Below are 17,698 nucleotides of genomic sequence, written 5' to 3'. Positions count from 1 at the left end.
ATTTAACATACAAATAAATGAAGCACATAGAACTCCAAATAGCCATGACCAAAATAAATCTACACCAAGGCATACAATAATCAAGATTCTAGAAACTCAGCATAAGAACAAAATATTAAAAGCAGTTAAAGAAACAAATCATCTATGAAGGAAAGCACATCAGAACCATCGTGTATTTCTCAACACAAGTCCTCACATCAAGGAGAACTTGGAGTGAGGTACTCTATGCCCAAAAGAAAAGAATCGTCAACACAGACTGATATATCCCCATAAAACTATCTTTCAGAATCAAGGGAGAAATAAGATATTTCATCATCCTTGCTGAGGGGCCATGCTAGTCTTCTCTGTATCGTTCCAATTTTGGTATATGTGCTGCCTAAATGAACACAAGAAATAAGATACTTGCATGGCAAAGAACAACTGAAAAAATTCATGACCACCAGGCCACCTCTTCAGAGTGCTCTGAAAGATACATTAGAAAGAGAAAATGAAGCATGCAAACATAAGAACTCCAACAGAAAGAAACCGCCAGGCAACACAAACAATTAAAGAGAGGAAAGGCAGGGAGCCAACAACAGGAACATAACATGAAAAAGATAAACCAATACATAGCACTCACTATCCAGGTCTCAACTCACCAGTCAAAAGGAACAGACTGACAGAATGGATCAAGAAGCAAATTCAATAGTACGCTGCATTAAAAAAAACACATTCAATTCAAAATGAAATTCACAGACTAAAAGTCATAGGATGGAAAACAGTACTCCACAGGAACCCAGAAAAAAAGCAGGGATAACTATTCTATTTGCAGACAATGTGATCTTAAGCCAAGACTGATCAAGAGAGACAAAGAAGGTCACTGCATACTTGTTAAGGGAAAACACAATTGTAATGGGGAACCTTAATACCCACTCATTTCTCCTCTCCATAATCAGTAGGCATAAAAGATATATATTCCGTGTAGAGGATAATGTCATGTCAAAGCAATAATTTGAGTTCTTCCTTTCCTATACATACTCTTCTATTTCTTTCTTATGATTGCTCTGGCTAATGTTTTTAGCACTGTGTTGGACAGCAGTGACAACAGTGGACATTCTTGTCTTGTTCCTGGCATTTAGAGGTACAGCTCTCAGCTTTCCGGCTAATACATTGGCAGTAGATTTATCATAAATGATTCTTGTCATATTGAGAAACTGTCCTTCTATGGGTATTTTTTTCAGAGTCACCTCTTCTGCCCATACTTTAAATAAAATATTTAATCTTCTGGGCTTCTATTGGTACTTTTTCATCAATTCTAATGTTTTGTTAAACTGGTCATGTTTTATATTTTTTTAGCTCAACTAACTTTTTATTAGCATCATAAATTCAATGATTGCTTTCCTTATTAAGTATTATCTGTTCAGTTGTAACTTCTGTGAGCTCACTGAGCGCCTTATTGATGTTTTTATCTCTTGATTTATCATTTCAAATAGTTTAGCTGTGTAGCTTTTGATTTCTTCCCCCTTGGTAGCCTATGGATCAGCTTTGGGGAAGTTGGGAATTTTAGAATCCATTCCTTGCCTTGTTCTCTCATATTGCTCTCTCTCTCTCTCTCTCTCTCTCTCTCTCTCTCTCTCTCTGTGTGTGTGTGTGTGTGTGTACATGTGCGTGTGCACACACTGACTCAAGAGTCAAAGTGGAAACGTTTTATTGCTTATATGGAGATCTCTTTGGTTAGTGTCTGCATTTCAGTGAGGTGCGGATGGGCATCACTAACTGTGGTTCTGTTCCAAGATCCAACCACTTCCCACTTCCATTAATTCGGGAGGGGAGGCTGCAGCATAACTGACTCAACAAGTATTTCTCCAAGAATCGACCATACTACTGATAATGACACAAAGAAATTTCAGACAGCGGCAGGCAGAAAAAAATTTAATAGCAATAATGATACCACTATGCAGTAGCAACTAAATACACAACAATAATGCAAAGGCACACTGGGCATTGACATATCATAAGAACCAATAAGGTAGCTCCATTGGTCATAGAAAAGAGATCTGTATTTAGGGCACAAATACAAAGGCAAATCAACAGTGAGACACAGTAAATATTTCCTAAACACAAAAACTGTATCTGATCACAATAGACACACTAAATGCCTAAACTAATGGCTTAAGATTAATAAAGTTTAATGGTTCTGCTACTATTAGAGGAGGTGAGGAACAGGAGAATGAAAGAAGTAAAAATTGGAAAATAAGGGAAAGAAAGATGAACAGAACAGAAAAGTGAGATGAAGGATCCTTATTAAGGAATAACGGTAAAAGATAAAGAAACGAGAAAAAAGCAGAGCAAAATAAAAAAATTCAGAGAAAACGGAAAATACCCCTTCAAACCCCAAATGACATCCCTTCCCCACAAAGTGTCCCAAACAACCGCCTCTGTGTGTTTCAGGGACTGCGGTGCTGGAACCCAGCACAAACTGGAGAGCGGTAGGAAGTCACCGCTAAGACCTGCTCTTTTCTTTCACATTTCTGTGAGTGAAAGCCGAGTCTGGCCTGCCTTTCCCGCTGGGTCCAGCAACTCCCACTTTCCTCATCCCACTCTGCACCCCAGATCATGGGTTTCTCAGCCACGCTTTGAGGTCTGGGGGTTTATGAGGGGCTCCCCCTGCTCTAGAGGTCCTCCATTGTTACTCCCTCTGCTGGTGCAACCATCCGACCTGAGCTGCATCCTGGTCACATTGGTAGAAAGAAAAGCATTTCACTGAGCTCTGTGCTGCATGGGTGCAGTGGAGTGGGAGGGGCTCATCAAGCAGTCCCCTGGGCTTAACGCCAGCACTCTCAGGCCCTGACCCTTCTGGAGCACTCCATGCCGGGTGTGGCTTCTCACCTCAGAGGACGACCACCCCGCGTCCTTCCAGCCTTGGTTTAAACTTCCCAGGTTATCTGTATCTACCCTGCTCCTCTCCACAGCTGCCTCTTCCTGCTGTCTCCCGCCTAGTCACTGCGGTAGGGTGACATCAGAAACCCTGAAGTATGGCTGTTATACAGCTGTTCTGTGACTCAGCCTTCAACAATTAACCCCTTCCCCAAATGGCTCCTGATCAAACACTCTCAAACATGGCAGGCACTGCTGGATTTCTTCCCCAGCTCCAGCCTGCTATGCAGGAAGAGTCACTTGCTAAGTAAAATCCCATGAGGTTTTTGCAGTTTACAGTAACTGTGGACTTCTCTCACAGGTAGCACCTCTGGCCTGCTCTGTTGTTTCTCCCTGAAGCTACCAGTGCTGCCCGGACTTGAGTTAGCTCCCGGGAGCTGGAGGAGCTTTCCAGGCAGCTTCCTTCTTTTCTCTGCATTGTGTTGTTTCTTCCATCTCTCTGTAGTTTCTAGCTTTCCTGCGAGCTCCCTCCCAATTCCCTGAGATACACTTATTCTTCTCACAGAATTGTTGTTTTCCAGCTGTTTTGATTATAGGTCCCAGACAGACTGATTTCTTTTAGTCTCACTCTGATATTTTTGGCCTCACAGATATTTTGTTAAGTGTTTCTAGTTTTATTAGAAATTAAGCCTGATTTAAAATACAAGACTGCAAACACATTCTAATAGCAATTAGAGCCATGCCCCACTCATCTTTAGAACTGTGACATTATGACATATTTCATCTCTGAAGATCTCCATTATACACTTAAAGAAGAGTGAACTACAAAGGTATGGCAAACAGAAACACTGATGTGACCCAGGATTTGGAAGTAGATTGACTTAACATCAGATGAGCACTGACTAGGAATCAATTGTTCCTCAAAATGTCAGGCCATGAAGGCCCAGAGAGGGAGGTACTTATGGGGCTGCAAACTAGGGAGGGCACAGAGGTGGAGTACTTGGCTGTTTTTGATTGGTTCTTACAGTATGTATTGTAGTGACCAGCTGTGCACCACAGTGACCAGCAGTTCTAAGGGACAGAAGCAACTGGACTGCACCCGGAAGTATCCCCTGGGCAGCGGAAGTGTACTGGCTGGGCTGGGGGAACTTTGTGCTACAAAAACAGCAAAGAACAGTTCGTTTTATCGGGCTGCGTGGAGCCCTTGAATGGAACTTGAACTCCACAGATTCTCAGATTACAGCCTAGAACTATTATTTTGAACCACATATAAAGATCACAGATGTCAAAAGATAAAGGAGCCCTTAGGGGTCTCAATGTTCTCCCCCCATTACTTCTTTCTTTCACTTGTCCTCAAAGGTTTAAACTTGATAATTTTGTTTATAAAGAAAAAGTATTTTGTCACGTATTCATTTCATGTCTCATGGTTCTATACTCTGCATTTAGTGTGGACCTAGACTTACCCTGTTTTTACAAGGGAGGATTAAAACAATCACTTTTCACAAAAATTGATGTTCTACAAGGACTAAAATGAATTCTGAAGATATTAGGGCATCGAAGAAAGACCATCTTATTAGAATTAAAATAGCTTTTAGTTTAATGTATTCATTAAAGTCTATCTTTCAGATGTGCAAACATCAATATTTAACATAATTAGACAAATTTTGTTAGTACAAAAACTCATATCCCTGAAGAATCTTAAAAACAATGTTCTCTTGGAAAATATGTAAGATTGCTTTGTGACTCAAAGTTAGCAATATTAATAATGTGGAAGAATCAAAAGATGATAAAACTTATCTGAGTGGATAGCAAGACATAAAAATACTATCCTAATGTTCTGCTATAGTATGAAAAAGCACTATTTTGGAGGCAGAGGAGCACCTGGGACTGCCTCTCTGAAGAAACAATTTGTATAAAGTGGTTGGATTTAGATTATTATTTATACTCTAATAACTATATTTTCAGATTTTTTCAGAATGGAATTCTATTAGCTTGACCCTCAGTAATAAGATTTGTCAAGATATAGGAATTAAAATTGATGATAAATATTTGCATCTCTCAGTATTCATTACAGAAACAGATTTAACGCAAGATACAAGGTTTTACAAGTCGGCATACAGTGGCCGCCCACGGAGTGAGGCTCGAAGAGGACCAAGGGGCTGTCTGCGCGCTGGAGAGCTGGAGGATCCAGCCAAAGGCCTGGCGCCTACTGAAGTGTCCTGTGTGAGTCCACATCAGGAGGCCGGAGTGTCTCTGAGGCAATGTTCAAGGGTGTGTGCTGGGACTCAGGAGGTGACAGCCAAAGGGAAGGCTGAAGACTGGAGCTCTGCTGAAGGAGCAGAAGCCAGCCTTCCTTCCGTGGTTCCCTTTTATACCATGCAGGTGACAGTCCCACCCACGTGCGACTTCTGTCTTCAGTAAGTCCCCTTGGCCACACTCAGAGCTATGCTAATCCTACGTAGTTGGGCATTTCTTACTCAGGAAGACACAATTAGCTAACTATCACAACATTGAGTTTTCTCTTTTAAAACTTTTTTATTGGTGCATTTGCAGTGCGTAAGGACCACATTCATCACACGGAGTGGATGCCTGTGCTTAAGAACATCTTAATTCTTTTTTCACCCCCTCCCAATGTCTTCTTCCACTTCCATTCTGCAAAAATTCCACCTCCCTGTTTTCCATTATCTATCTTCTATTTGCTCTTTAATTTGTATTTTAGGTTTCTCATAGAAGTGAAACCATGAGATAATTAGCCTTGTGTGTCTGACTTCTTTCACTTAACATGGTTTCAAGGTGCATCCATTTTCCTGACTCAAGATTCTTCTTCTGTATGGTAGGGTAGTAGAACCCACACATACAATTTGACTCAGCAAAGTTTTCGTAAGTCAGATGAAAAATAAAAAGAAGCAACAGCAATAAAATGAGCCAACGAGAGAGCAACACCTCCGTGAAGCCCCCGGTACCGACACATTACAAAGGCCTGCACACATGCACTGCGTCCCAGCAGTGCTCCACCGCTTTGGCCACGAGGGCCTTGCAACCAGCACATGCACTCTGCTTGCAAAGTGTTTATGTTTCCCAGGGAGGGAGGGGTTGCTGGTTAGAACTCCCTGCTCGTCTCCTGTCTTACAGTGTTAGCTTTCTCAGGGACCACTTCCGACAGTCGTCTCTGATGTAAAACCAAACATCTGACTTCTAAAAAGAATAAGAAAACAAAGGTCACTGATTCTATCAACCAGAAATGCGTACTGAACACCTACTACGTGGCCAACACTTGCCTCATGATGGACATCATGGATATGAAAAGATCTCTGCACAGTTGAGGCTGGGGCTTTTGAAGCTCTCTCCACATATGGGGAAATTAAATACAATAAGCAGACGTGTGTTTGGGCAAGGTTTTCACAATTCAAAAGGCTGTGGCATGGGATGGGGGATAAAGGACTTCAGTTCTTCCTGGGACCACTCGGGGTCTGGAGCACTTTTCATGTATGAAGAAGACCAAGCATGGGGCCCACATGCTGATGCCCTGACCAGGCCTTCACCTCCTCCGTGCCACTGGGAGTACAGGGCCTTCTCACAGTGTTTGTGAATACTTAAAATGACCCGTGTGAGGAGCTTTCACAGGGACTTGAGCCCAGGACGCCTGCCAGTCGTTTTGGTTCTTGGTGGTACTGAGGACGTTCCCACAGGTGCTCCACCACTGAGTTAACTCCCCAGCCCTTCACTACTTTTTGAGACAAAGTCTCACTAACCTGCCCAAAGCAGCCTTGAGCTTGTGATCCTCCTGTCCTGCCTCCCAGGAAGCTACATTACAGGTGAGTACCACTGCTCCTGGCTCAGAGGTCGGCTTTTATTACTGCTGTCATCAGGCAGCTAAGTAGCAGCTCACTTCTACTGCAGGCACCAAAAACCTAGCCCTGACTGCACTGATTTGATTGCTGTATTTCATTTGTCCTACCAAGATATGTGTACATATATGTGTGCACCCACACACACATGATTATTTTTGAGACAGGGTCTCACAAAGTAGTGCAGTTTGAGCTTGATTCCACATGTAGTCAGAATGGCCTCCTAATCTCCCTGCCTCAGCCTCCTGAGGGCCAAGATTACAGGTGTGTACCACCACAGGTACTCTGGAAAAAACATGGCCCTCTGGCCTGCCACAGCCCCACCATTCACTAGGGCTCTCTGGTCCTCGTTAGGGGGCTCCTGCTTCTTTCTGAGCAGTGTGGCTGTCACCTGCATTCTGTGCCTCTCTGGTTTTCCTGGTGGCCCCCTGTGGCCCACAGGCAAACCCCAGCTGGCACCCCTGTTAGCTAATGTGGCTGCGGGTCCCCCCCACAGAACTGCTTGATAGGCCCCAGCCCCTCACAGTGCACCTCAGCCTGGAGTTTCCAGGGCCTGCCAGGTGTGAGGGTCTGCACTGTCCTGGTGCCCCTGCCAGGGCCAGCAGTGGGACAGGGTCAGGCAGAAGACGATGTCTGACAGCCGTCACCTCCTAATCCTTCCTGCACCCTCCGGGAAGGAAACCTGTTTATGGTGGCTTTACATTCTGGGTCTTAAATGCCCCACAGAGCCCATGAGTTGAAAGCTTGGTTGACAAGCCTGGCAGGAGGGAAGCCCCCAGCCCTCTAGGAGGAGCAGCCTAACAGCAGGCAGCTGGGTTGGGGAGGTGCCTTTGAATTTTTGAACAGGACCTGAGGACCCTGGCCCCCTCCCTGTTATCTGTTTCCTGGCTTGTAACAAGGGAAACAGTTTATTTTGCCACACGTGTCAATCACCTACAAAATACCCAGTTTGGGTGTTGAGCACAACGAAATATCCTCAGGGCTGGATCCTTGTGGGAGGAGCCTCACTCACCACCATCCACCAGGACCCGCGAAAAGAGCCTCACTGAGAACTGCCACGCCAGCTCCTTCAGGAAAAGCCCAACACAAGACCGTCGAGTGCCGGGCAGCATTGGCTGGGACGCCTTTGCCAAGATCCTGCAGGAGGAGCATCTGTCCACTGGGACGTCAGGGGCCACTGGTGCTGCAAAGGTGAAGCGGAAGCCGCCTACATTACTGCTGAGGTAGAGCTCCCAAAGGATCTATAGTACCCAGTCATCCAACGCTGGAGGTCTTCGAGACTTATAGCCTATAAACCTGAGAGTGCGGGAGACCTGAGGCAGCATGTCCGGGGCCACCGATGTATCCACCAGAGGAGGATACAGAAATTCCTCCTCCAGACTGCAGGCGCCACGCAGCGCTGCCACGGCTGGGGTTTTATCCACAGAGACCTGAAAACCAAAAAACGTCTTACTGCACTCCTAAGAAGTAGGAAGATCGCTGACCCTGGGTTGGGGAGGAAGTCTGTCCCGGGCGGAGTGTGACCCGTGTGGCAGCACAGGAAGGTGCGAGCCCTCCAATGACCTGGGCATTGCCTGTTCCAGTCGGCCGGGGTCCCGCCCCTTTCTACAGGAAGCGCAGGCTTCGGTGCAGCAGAGCCGGCTGGCGGGTTCTCCTGCGCACCCCTCCTCTCACCCACAGAACAGCATCTGGAAGCTTCTCCGCACAACCACGCAAGGCAGCCGATACTAAACCCGACCAAAACCGGAAGAACCCACGCCTCGGCGCGGACACACCGTCCAATCCTCCTCCCGAGCTGCTCCCGAACAAGCATGGGAAGACTGCAATCCTGGGCACCAGGGCTAGGACTGACCCACTAAAACCACAGAAACCCTGAGGCTCGGGAAGTGTGACCACCAGGTGACCACATTTTTGCTCCGGGAACACCGTCTGCCAGGGCCTTAAGCTGAAAGTTCCAGATGAAGCCTCTGAATGAGGAGCTGGTGCCATCATCCTCCCCAGACCCCGCGCCCCCAGCTGCCGCACAGGAGGGGCCAGCGAGCCCGCCCTGCACTGACCCCTCTCCCCAGGGTGAAGTCACTAGGGCACTGGGGTGGCAGGGGCTCCCGGCCCCCATCTCGGCCCGCAGGACCCTCCCTCCACACACAGCACAGCCTGCCCGCCCAGCCCTGGAGCACCCTGCTCCCCCTGATCCCCCTCATCCCCGGCCTGCCAAGGCCCGCACACCTGGAAGGTGATAACCAGGAAGGAGGCTGGAGCCTGCCTGCCGCACCGAGCGGCCCTGCCCGCGGCCTGTTAGAAACCTGGGGTCACCGAAACATAGTGAAGCCAATTAAACGGTGGGGGCAGAAGCCGGGACAATGCGGGGGGCTGGTCCAGCGCTGCGTCCCGCGTGTCGGCTGCGGGATGCCGCGTTCCACCGCTCGCCTAACTTTAGGGAGCGCAGGGAGGACCCCGGTCACAGGACCGGTTTCGGGGTGCAGGAGGAGGGGCAGGAGACCAGCTGCAGGGCGGGCGGCACCCCGGCTGTGCGCAGGTGTTGGTCCCGCTCTCTCTGCGTGTCCAGGGCGGAGCCGGCAAGCGGACGCGGAGCTGTGGAGGGCGGGCCTCCCCGGGAACGCGGGTCCGGCCGGGATGGTCACCTCGGTCCGCGCGGAGGGGACGAACCCGGAGCCCCCGGAGTCCCCGGGCAGAACCGCGCCCCGCACCGCAGCCGAGGGGGAGGAGTCCGGGCGCCCCCGGGGCTTCCGTGCGGTGCAGCCGGATGGGGTGGGGTGGGAGCGGGCGCTGCGGTGGGGGCGGGGGCGGCCCGCGCTGAGACCCGAGGAGACCGAGCGGGAGGAGGAGGGGCGGGCCCACGGTCCCGAGCCTAACCCGCGCCGGCCCGGCCCGGCTCAGCGCAGGGTACCCCGCAGCCCCCGGAAGCCCGAGCCTTGGAGTCCGCGCTCAGCAGATGGACAGACCAACCGACAGACTGAGGCTCCGGCGCACGGCGGAGCATGCGCGCACGGGCGCAGATGGGCGAGGTATTGCTATCAGAGACCCGGTCTGTGTCCGGGTGCAGAATGTGGAGAGGCGGCCTCGCCCTGAAGATGACTTCTGGAGCGGGGTGTTGGGAGAGTACACCCGCCCTGAGCTGCGCGAATCACAGCACAGAAAACAGTGAAGAAGTAGAAGTCAGCCCTCGAGGCTCTCCGGGTGCTTTCATAATTTGATGGTTCTGACTTCTCAAAAATCATTTTGTGGCAAGAATTTGCTTTCTGTTTCATTCCTCTTCTTAAACCAGTCAAAGAACACATCTTTTTTTCTTCGTTCTTGTGTTTTGAGAAGGGGTCTGGCTAGGCAGTTCAGACCTGTTTGAACTTGCTGTGTAGCTCAGGCTGGCCTCCACCTCCTGGAGATCCTCTTGTCTCAGCTTCCTGTGTGTTGAGATTATAGATGTGCCCCCTTGCCTGGCTCAGAAAGACCTTTTAATAAGGCATTTATAGTTTTCCTGTAACCACACCACACATACATTTCAAACAATTAGAAGAAAGTAATTTGGTGTAGACTAGTGACTTAATTACTTTCTCTCATTGTTGAGACAAAATACCTGATGCCCAAAAATGAAGCAAAGGAAGGTTTATTTCTTACAGTTTTAGGGGTTTCAGTCCATACTCACCTGGCTCCAAGGTAGAGTGGCATGGCGGGACAGCCGTTCATGGCCACCACACAAGAGAGAAAACACACCTTCTCACCCTTATGCAGTATGTGGGCAGGTGCAGCACTCACACCGCCAGTCCCAGTGCTAGACAATGAACCAATCATGACCACTCGACTTGGCCACGTCCATGATTGCAGGAGGCCTGAGGGAGCCACCTAGACAGAAACCATAACAACTGGTGTTTACCATAAATTTCAAAATGGGTGTTAGGATTTTCAGAATTTTGGGACTAAGCTATAAAAAACAGAGATCTAAACTCAAATATAACCTTATTTTTAAACTTTCAGTTCTCTGAAATTAATGCAGAATTCAAGACCAGCTCAAATGGAGACAAGGCACCAGAAGAACTTTGGAAGGCAGGTTTTTTATGCTAGCAGGCTGATGGAAATCTCAGTTCCAGATCATCAGCCCTGACTTGAGTTTTCCAATCACTTATATATGTTTCCAAAAGGAAGTATAACAGGCAGATAACAGAACATCCTATGGTTGATTATATGTCTTTATCATCAGTTGCTAGGCAGAATTCATTCTTACAGAAACAGCAGCTAAGAGAGGTTTAAAATGAGGAAGAATCCATCATGAGACCAGGCAGAGGCGTCCTTGCAGTGGTCACTCTGGCACTTGAAGCAAGTGAAGCATTGTTTCCTGGACAAGCTACATTTGTCTTGTGATTGGCACCTGGAGTGTCAAGGTTTGTTAGGTTTGTGGCTTTCTCACCATGGGGACAGGCTGTGTCTCCTGGTCTCACTCTTGAACTGTGTTAGAAATATGCTTAGTATTAGAAATATAAGCTTTAAAATTTTTCTCTGCACTGAAATAACTTCCACAAAATCAAAAGTAGTATATGCAGTATAACTTTAAAAAGTACCTACCAAAACCAAATGTTATGTTACCTCCTATCATTTTGATCCTGTTTCTATTTCTCTGTTCAAGTAACTGAAATAGCCTAGGACAAAGAGTTTATTTTTGTTTAGTTTCAGAGGATATGATTTCAAGACTAAGGTAGGCAAAATGGGAAGACCCAATCATTTAAGAGAAAGAAAGGAAGAGAGAGAGAGAGAGAGAAACATTTAATGAGGACACACTATCTATTGATCAACTCTAACTTTTGTTCTGTTTCATGTACCACTTAATTCTGTGTCAGCCGTGTGATCAGGTCTGTAGTATTAAATTAGACAATATATTTTCTTACCGTGGCATTAACATTGCACTTTATAGTTACCAATTATCTCCTAGGGTAGTGACTACAAACTGCAAATCCAAAAGTACCTACCCTCACAAGTAGCTTCTTTGTTTTTCTCTTTCTTTTTTTGGTGCTAGGGATTAAACCCTGGTCCTCTTATTTGCTAAACAAATGCTGTACTCCTGAGCTACTGCCCCAGCTCTGCTTTCATTTTTGAATGAACTTGGTTGAGCTGAGAAACAGGATATTTAAAAAAAAAAACATACATGAATTCCCTCAACATAGGAAGATGTAACAGAGAAAAACTACGAAATACAGCAACTTAAAACAATTCCTGTCATTCATCTCACATCTCATTTGATCCCTCTGCCAACAAGCACAGTTCATTCCTTCAGGGAACCTAGTGTGTACATTTATTTATTTAATAGGACTTCCTTCTGTACTGGGTACTGGTAATTTTAATCAAAAATGTTTATAGAAATATTTGCACTGATAAGGCCTGTATGATCTTTATTTTGCACCGTTGCCTTCTCCTACCTTGTCTGTTCCTCTGTTTCTGTCTGCCTGTTGCTTCTTGCATTTTTCCTGCTATAACATTTACATCCCTGCCAGGAGATTCAGTCTGGGACAAAGACTCGAAAAAAGAAGCCCTTCAACCTGTGTGGATGGGACCTCACACTATTACACTTTTCACCCCAACTGTTAAAGTTGCAGGTGTTGCCCCCGGGATACACCATTCGAGGCTCAAAAAGGCTTGCTCCAAGGACTCTTCTGTCATCTGCCCTGCTCACACTGACTCAGATCACCCTAAAGACTGACAGAAACTACTAGGACACAGCAGGACTCAACGATCCCACTGAGAGACATCAGCCCTGCTCTGTCCACACTGAGACTGTCTAGTCTATGCGCGGCAGAAGCCTCAGGACACTTTTCACAGGCGAATCCCCCTCTTTATAGGAGATTGCTTACAGTGCACTGTCATCCTTCATGTACTCTGTCCTTGGACTGGTGACTCTTCTGTCTGCCATAGGCCTTGCAGAGGTGGCCTCAAGGGACTGGTCTCCAAGCAGAGGTACATCATAGCCTTGAAGTTAATTTCATGATTGGGTTGTTTCATTGGTGTCATCTGCTTCACACCCTGACAAGAATGCTTGTCTTTATTTTCCTTGTCTGCTTTTGCCAGGTTCCCAACCAGGGCCTCCCTTAACTTCCCAGATATATACATTAGACCATGACCCTTTCCCATTCCTTGCTCAACCATACCAGCCCCAAACTGGCCAGGAACAGTTGGCTCTGCATATCTGCCTTTGCTGCCTCCCCTGAGCCCACTCTGGTCCCCCTTAGGGTTTGGTCACTAGTCAATATCTTGTACCATCCCCAGGTTGACATCAACCATGCCCTGAAAATACCTTTTGCTTTCAAAATTTGGAGACAGTCTTTCTTTAATGGAAGATTAAAAAAAGAAAAGAAAAAAGCCATTGCATATCCCTGAACTATGTGAAGCACCTTCTGTCATCAAAGGTTTCAATCTGGACTTGCCAGCCATGCTTTGCATTTGGCAGATCTCCAGTCTGGGAATCTCCCTGCAACACTTAAATCCAGCAAACTGTAATTTTACACTCAACCTTCAGCTCCTCCCCCTAGACCTCTCTTCTGTTTCCTCCCCGCAGGGCACTGTCTACTGTTACACAGGCTGCCCAACAACAGACACCCATCCCCTCCTGCCAAAGGGCCCCCAGTCTTGTCCTGGATGACAGAACTCCTATGTCACCAGTGGACCAATGGTCACTTTGTGTGACTGGGACCCTGTCTGCACAAGAGTGCCTCCTGCTACCCAGTCTCAACCAACCTCAGGAATGGCTCCTCCTCCTTTACTGGGAAAATAAAACAGGGTACCACCAAGGGTGAATACTAAAGACAGGCACCCTGCCTTGACGGGGGCCACATAGGCCATAATGCTTGGGATCTGGCAAGGACAAGACAGAGACTTTAACTTTCTTTTAAGACACATGATCATCTTTGCCTGAGAAACCCAGGTGTGTTTGGGCTCTGTGGCACTTCCACTTATATCTGCCTCACTGCTAGCTGGACCAGGAACTATACCCTGGTTTACCTGGTTTACCTGAGCCCCAAAATTGGCAGGCCAAAGCTTCCACATGAGACCATGCAGCCCGTAAGTGGGCTCAAGGCCTCTGTGCAGAGGATGCTTCCATGCTGGAGTCTTGTGTTGCTGCCACTGTGTGGGCTTTTCTGGCTGTTGTTTCTTTCTTTTTCCTTCTGTTTTCTGTTCTTTATCCCTCCCACTGCTCCCCCTTCCTTTATTTCCCCCTTATTCCCTCTGATTTTTCTTTCATTTAGCATATATGTAAATACGCTATATATATAATTATATATATATATATATATATAAATTAGGCAATAAAATAAAACTTTGGACAACCTGAGGTGTGATTAGTTTTAAAAAGTATAATCTGGATGAGTCGCCCAAATTTCAGAAGAATTTTTACAAAGAACACTTTGATTTACCTACATGCATGGCTCTTGTATCTGGAGGCATGCGAACGAATCAAGAAAATGACAGCTAGAAGCCAGAACACTGGATTTCATTTCTGTTCATGTGAATTTCAGCAACCTGAAGAGGAATTTAAGAAAACACTTTCATTTACAATAACTTCAAAAAGAATAAAATACTTAGGATTATATTCAAGCAAAGAAGTGACGGACTTGTGTCCTGAAACTGTAGAACATTACTGAAAGAAAATAAGATAGAAGTAAATGGGAAAATGTGTCTGTGGACTGAAAGATTTCGTAGTGATGAAACATCAGTACCAGCCAACGTGACTCACAGAGCCAATGGCTCTGTCAAAATTCAAATGACTTATTTGTTTCTGGAAGAAATAGAAAAATTTGTCCTAAAATCAATGTGGAGTCTCAAGGGTCCCTGAATAGCCAAAACAATCTTGAGAAAGAATAAAGTTGGGTGATTTACTCTTGATTATTTCAAAACTCAATATAAAACTACCATAATGAAACAATATGGTATTGAGATAAAGACAGAATTTAAACCAATAGAATAAAATTGCTCAGAAACAATTGGGAGAGATTCAACACAGCTGAATAAAAGAAGACTCACATGGGAGCTCCTCAGAGGAAATCAACTAAAAACACAGGCAATTGGAAGCAAGGGAAGGACATGCATCCTGATGCCAAAATTAACCTAAGAGACTTATATATCAAACAAAATGTAGGCATAGAACTTTATAAAGTGATAAACCAGCCCATGGGGCTGCCTGTAGGTTTCCTGTCTGCTGGATCAGAATTGTAGCAGGAATCACCATTCCCAAGAAAGCTCTCCTGCCAAAACCCCTCAAAAACAAACAAACAAACAAACAAAAACACAGCAAAGGTGTAGCAAATGCAATTCACACAAGATACACCTAGAATATAAGGCCCCTCACCTCTTTTGATTTCCTGCAAACAGGAGGCCTGGCAACAAATCTCAGTGTCACAATCGAGTGACTGTACCAACACAACAGTCTGCCAGCTTTCTTTCTTTCTTTTTTTTCTTTCTTTCTTTCTTTCTTTCTTTCTTTCTTTCTTTCTTTCTTTCTTTCTTTCTTTTTTTCTTTCTTTCTTTCTTCCTTCCTTCTTTCCTTCCTTCCTTCCTTGCTTGCTTCCTTCCTTCCTTCCTTCCTTCCTTCCTTCCTTCCTTCCTTTCTTCTTTTCTTGTTTTTCTTTCTCTGTCAGGCACCGTAACTGCTAGCTGGAACCTCTAGTGACAACAGGGTTAGGAATTGGCCGTTGCACTGAGGATTGCTGATGAAACAACACAAGTCCTCCTTCCCTATGACTGGCACTAGAGAGGGACATGGACCATTCCACAGCTCCTGGGGAAAGCCCTGTGACTACAACCAACCAGCAATGCAAGCACCCTTGGGCCAGGAAGTCAGCAACTCCCTCTGACCTGCTACCTACAGGGAGGGACGAAGAGTGGAAACAAGCACTCCCTGACCCTGTGAAAACAGCACGAGTACCCTAGGCTGGGAAGTCAGCACTCTCTCTGACACCTAGAAGAGGACAAACTTGTGACCGTCGGCACAGTGCGGGACAAGGAGGACAGAGAATGAGAGGAATCAGTGGTGTGGAGCACAACAGACTTTAGAAGCTTGGGGGGGTCAACTCCCGCAGGACTGGGAGCCTTCTTGGGTTGTCTCTGTTTGAGGGCACCACAGCAGTTAGGAAAGTAACAGAGACAATGAGGTAAGGATTAATGGACAGGCCTTCCACAAAACTTCTGGATAATAACTGGCCACAGCCATCACATCCAGAGGCCAAGATTAGTCCACATTCAGTCCAGCACTAATCTTATTACAGAATTGGTGGGACACTGATTTGGACACTACCACAGAACAGTGGGCACCAGAGGATTTTTGTTTGTTTGTTTGTGTGTGTATTGTTTCCCTTTTATTGTCTGGGTTTTTATTTGTTTTGTTTCATTGTTTTTTTTTTTTTCTTTTTTAGGTATATATACGTTTCTGTTCAATTCATCTTCTTTTTCTCTCTACTCAATGATGTCTATTGATCTTAAGATATGTGAGTGAACATTGTAACTAACCTTTCTTATTTGAATAATATTTTGCTTTCTCCTTCATCCTTCATTCTTTCTCTTCTGTTCCAGCTTCCCAAAGCTTGCATGATCAACTTTTGCCCTCCAACTATGTTTCTCTTCATATCTGTCTCTGTTTTGTCCTTTATACATCTTAAATTTTCCCACTACAGAATAAAATCATTCTACTAGAGGGAAACTCATTGTGTACAAATTCCTGATTTATGCTGGGTTTTGTTATATAACTGCAGATCTTGCCCCTGTGGCTAAAAATACCAAATCAAGAGTTGCCAGTTTGTCAGAATCTATCATGCATCATGTTACGGTTATTACTAATTGTAATACTTTAGCCAGGATGTCACATTAGTTGTAATTAGTTGTTCCCCCTTCTATAACAATACTGTGACTGTCTAGGGTCATTACCATCAACACAATCTAGTTCCAAAGATGTGAGGGCTGAGCCAAATAGATGGCAACATTTCATCCTTAATAAATTGGGAAGGTGTGATCTTGGGACAGACACAAAGTCCAAGAATTTCCTACATATAGAAGACACTCTTGAAGAGCAGACATTTCATAGGGATGCCTCAATTTCATAGTGATAGAGCTACTTACTATAAAAATATACAATCATCAACACAGAAAAGAATAAAATACAATAATAGAAAATTACAAGACACAGAAGTAAAAGCCCAGACCTCCAGCCAAACCAAGACCAAGTCCAAGGAACAATAAAGGTAGAAAAAAAGAAGACCACACATCTAAAATTTCTGAAATGATAGCAGAAGAGGTTCAAAAACAGTTATATTAGACTATAGAGATCAGATCAGAAATCGTATCCCAGCTAAAAAAGGAGATAATGATCATGATGAAAGACTTACTCAGCAAGTTTAGACAAGCTATAGGTAAAAAAAAAAATAGAAGAGCACTGGAAAATGATGGAAACCATCAATGTACAACAAAGAAATGAAATGTAGTCCATGAGACAGAAACAAACAGATATCCAGGAAATAAAAATTTCCATTCAAAATAGGTAAAATTGCCCTAGTGAAAGTGAAGACAGAATTCCAGACCTAGAAGACACGACTGGATCTACTGATCACAAAAAAATAACAAAGTATCATAAAAACAAAACAAAAAATCTGACAGCCAGCAGATGATGCAAAGAAGAATAATATAAGATTTATTAGAGTCAATGAAATAGCAGAAGACAGCACAAAAGACATTAAAAAACTACTCACAGAAATAATGTCAGAAAACTTCCCAAATATGGACAGACAGAAAGAGAGGCATATAGTTTGCAATTAGACATGAAAAAAATAAGTCTACACCAAGGCATATTGATTCCAGAAATTTGGCATAAGAATAAAATATTAAAAGCTGTTAGAGAAAAGAAAAAATTCACCTGTAAAGGAAAGTCCATCAGAATTGCAGCAGATTTCTCAACAGAAACCTTTAAATCAAGGAAAGCTTAGAGGAAAGTATTCAATGTCCTGAAAGAA

General features: G+C 45.1%; 1 pseudogene; it reads right to left on the bottom strand.

The window, feature by feature from the left end:
- Window positions 1-295: 295 nt before the first annotated feature.
- On the bottom strand, window positions 296-388 carry LOC111756443 (U6 spliceosomal RNA; annotated as a pseudogene).
- Between the last annotated feature and the right edge of the window lie 17,310 nt (window positions 389-17,698).

The sequence above is a fragment of the Cavia porcellus genome, unplaced genomic scaffold (assembly GCF_034190915.1).
Source record: "Cavia porcellus strain 051 isolate PalLab524CR breed Dunkin Hartley unplaced genomic scaffold, mCavPor4.1 scaffold_7, whole genome shotgun sequence".
Classification (NCBI taxonomy): domain Eukaryota; kingdom Metazoa; phylum Chordata; class Mammalia; order Rodentia; family Caviidae; genus Cavia; species Cavia porcellus.
Note: the sequence above shows the minus strand (reverse complement) of the source record. Positions and strands in the feature narration are given on the sequence as shown.